We start from the raw sequence: 7,172 nt of genomic DNA, 5'->3' as shown, positions 1-7,172 counted from the left end.
ATCGGGAGAACCGAGCGGGCCGATGGGTCTGCCATGAAACGGGCCGAATGGGCCGAGGGTTACCATCATGGTGAAGTCTGTAGCTTGAGTCTATACCTTGAGGGACAAATCATTTGCAGTATTATATATACAGCTTTTACCTTTGAGCAATTGCTGTGCTAACTATAGGATAGTGACCAAGTTGCACTCAGTCGTGCTTCCCACAAGTGTCCCCAGAATGTGTCTGAAGTTTCAGCTCACGGATCATTTATTACATCATGTTATAAACGGCCCTTTTTGGGTGGAAGCAAAAACACGATGATTTCGTGTGTGTCTCTTTAAATGCAAATGAGCTGCTGCTCCCCGCCCCTTTTCCAGAAGAGGGCTGTGCCTTTAAAGCTCGTGCTTCTGTTACTACAGCAACAACAATTTGGGGCACATTTCCTTCAAAAACAAAACTTGTCCACTGCGTCTTCAGTGGCTCTGATGCCGGGAGTACATGAACACTCTTATGAACACTTATGACGCTTACGAGACATTATTCTTCTCACTGTATCTGCTCCAGGACTGTGTGTGTACATCACTCAGGGGAGGAGCTATGATAATAGGGCGGAGTCAGTCACCAGTCGTGGGCGTGGCTTAATCTTAATGTTCACTTATGATGCTTACGAGACATTATTCTTCTCACTGTATATGCTCCAGGACTGTGTGTGTACATCACTCAGGGGAGGAGCTATGATAATAGGGCGGAGTCAGTCACCAGTTGTGGGCGTGGCTTAATCTTAATGTTCACTTATGATGCTTACGAGACATTATTCTTCTCACTGTATCTGCTCCAGGACTGGGTGTACATCACTCAGGGGAGGAGCTATGACATTAGGGCGGTGTCAGTCACCAGTCGTGGGCGTGGCTTAATCTTAATGTTCACTTATGATGCTTACGAGACATTATTCTTCTCACTGTATCTGCTCCAGGACTATGTGTACATCACTCAGGGGAGGAGCTATGATAATAGGGCGGAGTCAGTCACCAGCTGTGGGCGTGGCTTGCTCTAACGTGCCGTCACTTTAGAGCAGAAATGAAAGCCGTTCATTTTGACACACTGTTTTTGATGAAAATAAATATTATATATGTTTAAAAATATATATATAAAATTAATTATATATGATTAGATTAATTTCAACCAAAGAGTCACTTTAGAAATCTCCGTGACTATTCCAGGTCTGGAAAACACCATTTTTTAAATGTCCTGATATTACCAGGTTTTCCATGACCACAGCACAGTTGTACCACTAGAACAGTTTAATGTGAAAATACACTTTGGGATGCTCTTGAGAAGCAGCAAGACCGTTTTTTCCATTTTGGCCACTGTGATGAGATTGAGATAACCCGATTAGAGTTTAATGACCACATGAATATTTAGAGATGTAATCGTTCTGTGGGTCTGTTTTTGAAGGTCTTTCCTCAGACATCACACAGACGCTTTCAACCTTCACAACTAACGCTGAATGCAAAGTTAAAATGCTTAATCAATATTTCACTAATGCACCTGTCTGTCACAATCCATGCAGTGTAACGCTCCAGAGTCACACTGATACAATCAAAAAGTGCATTTGAGTCTGAAGCATCTAAACAATCAGAACTCTAACAGAACAAAAAATATGTAAACAAAGTTATGACTGTTTTGAACTTTGCCGTGAGCACTACACTCAAGTATGCACTAATGACTGTCAAACCATAGACTGTAAAAAAAGATGGCCGACGCCCCTTCGCTCTTTTCCATTGGTGAGAACCGAAGCCGCCAGTGTCCCGATATGGCGCTGACATCTTGGGACTTGAGTCTGCGCAGTTGCGATTTCGGGACCAGACCTGCGCAGTAGTGAGCAGGAAGTAAAGCCGCGAAATCAAGGCCCCGCCCTCACTCTCGCTGAATCAATCGCAAGCACACGCCCCTTTTGACTTTTGACGGTGTGAAATAATGAATTATAGAAATGTAGATATTAAATTTAAAGCTCCAATCTCCCCAGTCCTCCGAAGATCCCGAAAAAAAGTCAGTTGGTGCTTCAGTGACTACTTCGCTCAGAGAACCTGTCAATCACAGCTGTCAATCATGATGTCACAGCAGCGTTTTTATAGCATCAAATAACTAAAAACAAACTTATTTTGAAAACAAACACTTGAAATGACATCAACGTGATAGAAACGACAGTAAATGACAGAAACTATCTTTGGAAAAAAGATATGTGAAGTGTAATTTAATTGTTTAGTTGGTCTCACGTCCCGTTGAATAACATGGGGAGGCGGGTTTATGACCTATACTAGGACCAGCCACCGGGGGGCGATCGAGACGTTTTGGCTTCACTTTTGAGGGCTTGTGCGGCACACTTGAGGCAAACCTGATCAGTTGTTTAATGCAACAATGTCTATGAAACTATCAGAACATCAGGGTTATTGAAATGTGAATCCTAGCGATGTTGAGGCACGAGCTCATCCAGGTTGTTGTCTGGTTTTAAATGAGCTTGTACAAGAGTTAAAGGTTATCAGGCGAAGCCATTGAGACACTGTCAGTTGCCCCAGGAGCTCAAGGGGTCAAAGGTCAGTCCATGGACACACTAAAGGCAGCGGTTGAGTGGACGGCACATACTTGCAAATATTTAAGGATCATTAACTTTTTTTTTATTGCTTTGACATGTTTTCATAATGACTAAAACTGAATTCTCAGAGTTTTTTCTATTGCTATAGTGGAGTGGTGGTGGTGTAGTGGGCTAAAGCACTGAACTGGTAATCAGAAGGTTGCTGGTTTGACCCCCACCATCACCACCATTGTGTCCTTGAGTAAGACACTTAACTCCAGGTTGCTCCGGGGGGATTGTGCCTGTAATAAGTGCACTGTAAGTTGCTTTGGATAAAGCGTCTGCTAAAACTGTAATGCAATGATGCTTTTATTTAAATACAGATTGCACCACATTATCGCCATGTACATTTTGTCATGTGCTATATCGACAGGTTTTCACGACACACTCCTTTAGCATTTCATTTGAATCATGCATAATAAATGGTACTAAACTCTAAACGTTGTGCTTCAGAAGACATTATAAGTGCCGTGTGCAGACGATCAGACGCACCTGTTCAAAGCTCTACTATTCTGTATCCTCTTCTAAAGTACCAGCTGATTCTCATTTAAGAAGAGGCCGTTTGAGTGGATTCAGTGTCTCATTCACTCCATCAAACCCAAACCAGCTCATCTCAGAGGAGACGCCTGTAAAGTAAAAACCCAAAGATAGAAAGGCAGGTTGAGTCTCAGCAAACCTTACCTGGAAGCAGTCCGTGCATTAATCATCTTTTTCCCGTTTGTAAGTCTTCATCGGATTGGCTAGTTTGATGCACTTTTTATCAGTCGCGTCCAATAGATTCCGGGTTGATGTGACGAGAGCTTCTGAGGATGAAATGACCACTGGATTTGCCAAAGTGTGCAAGGTTAGAGACATCAAATCTTTCGGCCTGATGGAGCGTGCGAGGGATAAAGGCGGCCGGTGACGACGGTTCAAGAGAGAGAGAATTACGGGCATGTCCGTCACGTGTGTGTTTATGTTTAATTAAACATTATTTATATTGACAAGCCGGTTCTCGCCTCCTCCTTGCCCGTCTTAACCCCCTTACATTGGTGCCGAAACCCGGGAAGGAGGAGGGATGCCCGTCGCAGAGTCCTCGACACTACCGTCCACCCGGGGAGCGCTGCTGCCATCTGCCGGGTGACGGGGTAGCACGGCCGCCAGACATGGGGAACGGTCGTTGTCCGTGGGGTGAGTGGGGACTAGATTCACTGACCGCCTGGAGCGATGGAGCCGCTGCCAGGGGCGGAGGAGTGCCCTGCGGTCCCCAGAAACGCGGAGTGGTCGAGGGAAGTCCGCCATCCGCCTGGTGCGGTAGGGCCGCTGCCAGGGGCGGAGGAGTGTCCCCATGTGCCGCCAGAAAAGCGGAGGGGCGTTCTGTCCACTGGGGGTCGGAGGTTTGACTCCGGTTCGCCCGGAGAGGAGCGGCTGTCATCCGCCGGAGAGTGTGGAGGAGTGTTCGAGGACCACGCGACGGTACATCAGAGAACCGGTGAGTGAGCTGCTTCTCTCTCTCCTCTCTCTCTCTCTTTCGCACCATGTTGGCCTTTTCCCTCGCCTAATTTTTGTTGTTGTTGTTGTTGTTTTCCCCTCCTGTCTCCTCCCAGGTCGAGGAAGGCGGGGATGACCTGACGGGGCGCAAAGCACGCCCCTCCCCAGGGAAAGGGGGGTATGTCATGCCGGTGGCACCCTGGCCTGAGGTAACGCCGGGAGGAGTGTGGAGCGGAGGGGGGCGTGGCTGGAATGTCGCACGCCCGGTCCCAATCGGCCTGATGGGGCCGCCCGAGGGATAAAGGCGGCCGGCGAAAGGCGGCCACAAACACAAAAGCGCACAAACGCAAAAGCGCACAAGCACACAAGCACACAAAAACACAAAAGCGCACAAACGCAAAAGCGCACAAGCACACAAAAACACAAAAGCGCACAAACACACAAGCACACAAAAACACAAAAGCGCACAAACACACAAGCGCACAAACACAAAAGCGCACAAACACAAAAGCGCACAAACACACAAGCACACAAACACACAAACGCACAAGCACACAAACGCACAAGCATACAAGCGCACAAACACAAAAGCGCACAAACACAAAAGCGCACAAACGCACAAGCACACAAGCGCACAAGCACACAAGCGCACAAGCACACAAACGCACAAACACACAAGCACACAAACACACAAGCGCACAAGCACACAAACACACAAGCACACAAACACACAAGCACACAAACACACAAGCACACAAACACACAAACGCACAAGCACACAAACGCACAAACACACAAGCGCACAAACACACAAGCACACAAACACACAAACGCACAAGCACATAAACGCACAAACACACAAGCGCACAAACACACAAGCGCACAAACACACAAGCGCACAAACGCACAAACACACAAGCACACAAACACACAAGCACACAAACGCACAAGCACACAAACACACAAACACACAAGCACACAAACACACAAGCACACAAACACACAAGCACACAAACACACAAGCACACAAACACACAAACGCACAAGCACACAAACACACAAACACACAAGCACACAAACACACAAGCACACAAACACACAAGCACACAAACACACAAGCACACAAACACACAAACACACAAGCACACAAACACACAAGCACACAAACACACAAGCACACAAGCACACAAACACACAAACACACAAGCACACAAACACACAAGCACACAAGCACACAAACACACAAGCACACAAACACACAAACACACAAACACACAAACACACAAACACACAAGCACACAAACACTCGGTTGATTTAAATGACAGCAGGAGCCAGTGAAGTACAATTGTGTTTTTTAATGGACTCAAATCCCAAGAACAGTAAAACAGAACGGCAGAACTAAAGTCTCAGAGATTATATACCTTAGAAAAATACCCTGAATGAGAAACATCACAGGCAAGTTGTGAAACAGAAGAACAGTAGATGAGGACAGTAACTAACCGCTCTCATTGGTTACATTCCAGGTGAACGCATCACAGCATGACATCATCAAATATTCATATTCCATATGCTGTACATACCAAAACAAAACACTCCTACATCATCACTGTACAGCATCACGACTCATCACATATCTCGTCCCCGCTGTTTTAATCTATTTCTATATGACATAAACACGCTGTGATCCGTTTGCTGTCGAAATATTCCGAATCAAAGACCGTCGGTCACGTCACGAGTGCATTCAGAGTGGAACAGGTTAAACTGGACTTGCCAGAGAGTTTCATCAGTCCTGTGGAGAGAGACTTCTAATGGAAGCGCATCATATTAACTGAACACAGACACAAATTAACAAACTAAACTGACATCAAACCTGTCGGGAACACGTCTGACGGATTTATGCTTTCAGATGCTGTAATGTATCTGATATTGAGGGGCAGAATTCTCTTTATTGAATGCCAAAAAACTATGATGTTACGGGTGTGTGTGTGTGTGTGTGTGTTCGGTGTGTGTGTGTGTTGGATGTGTGTTTGTTTGTGTGTGCGTTGGGTGTGTGAGTGTGTGTGTGGGATGTGTGTGTGTTATGGATGCATGTTGGGTGTGTGTGTGTGTGTGTGTTTATGTGTGTTGGGTGTGTGTGTGTATGTGTGTTGGATGTGTGTTGGATGCGTGTTGTGTGTGTGTGTGTGTGTATGTGTGTTGGATGTGTGTTGGATGTGTCTGTGTTGGATGTGTGTTGTGTGTGTGTTGGATGTGTGTGTATGTGTGTTGGATTGTGTGTTGGATGTGTGTTGTGTGTGTGTGTGTGTGTATGTGTGTTGGATGTGTGTTGGATGTGTGTGTGTTGGATGTGTGTTGTGTGTGTATGTGTGTTGTGTGTGTGTTGTGTGTGTGTTGGATGTGTGTTGTGTGTGTGGGTGTATGTGTGTTGGATGTGTGTTGTGTGTATGTGTGTGTGTGTGTGTGTGTGTGTTGGATGTGTGTTGGGTTTGTGTGTGTGTATGTGTTGAATGTGTGTTGGGTGTGTGTGTGTTGGGTTTGTGTGTGTGTGTTTGTGTTGGGTTTGTGTGTGTGTGTGTGTGTGTGTTGAATGTGTGTTGGGTTGTGTGTGTGTGTGTGTGTTGGGTTTGTGTGTGTGTGTGTTTGTGTTGGGTTTGTGTGTGTGTGTGTGTTGAATGTGTGTTGGGTGTGTGTGTGTGTGTGTGTGTTGGATGTGTGTTGGGTGTGTTGCGTGTGTGTGTTTGGGATGTTTGTGTGTGTGTGTGTGTGTATGTGTGTGTGTTGGGGATGTGTGAGTGTGTGTGAGTGTGTGTGTGTGTGTGTGTGTTGGGGGGGTGTATTTAATTGTCATGAAAATAATGTCACAATGCAAAACTTGTGCTATTTAAAACAGGATTAATTCTTAATTTTTTTGTTCCTGAATTTGGGGTGAAAAAATATCTGGACAAGTTCTTGACAGGTTTTGTGAGATTCACACAATGTTGTGTAGATAAATGCACCGCTGCATGTCACATCTGAATAACTCCGGCATGTTCCCCGCTAGTGCAAACACATGTTCATGTCAAACGGCTCCGGCACTGTATCGATGTTTC

The sequence above is a fragment of the Xyrauchen texanus genome, chromosome 37 (assembly GCF_025860055.1).
Source record: "Xyrauchen texanus isolate HMW12.3.18 chromosome 37, RBS_HiC_50CHRs, whole genome shotgun sequence".
In the NCBI taxonomy this organism is placed as follows: Eukaryota; Metazoa; Chordata; class Actinopteri; order Cypriniformes; family Catostomidae; genus Xyrauchen; species Xyrauchen texanus.
The sequence above is the reverse complement of the archived record's forward strand: the minus strand, read 5'-3'. Positions refer to the sequence as shown.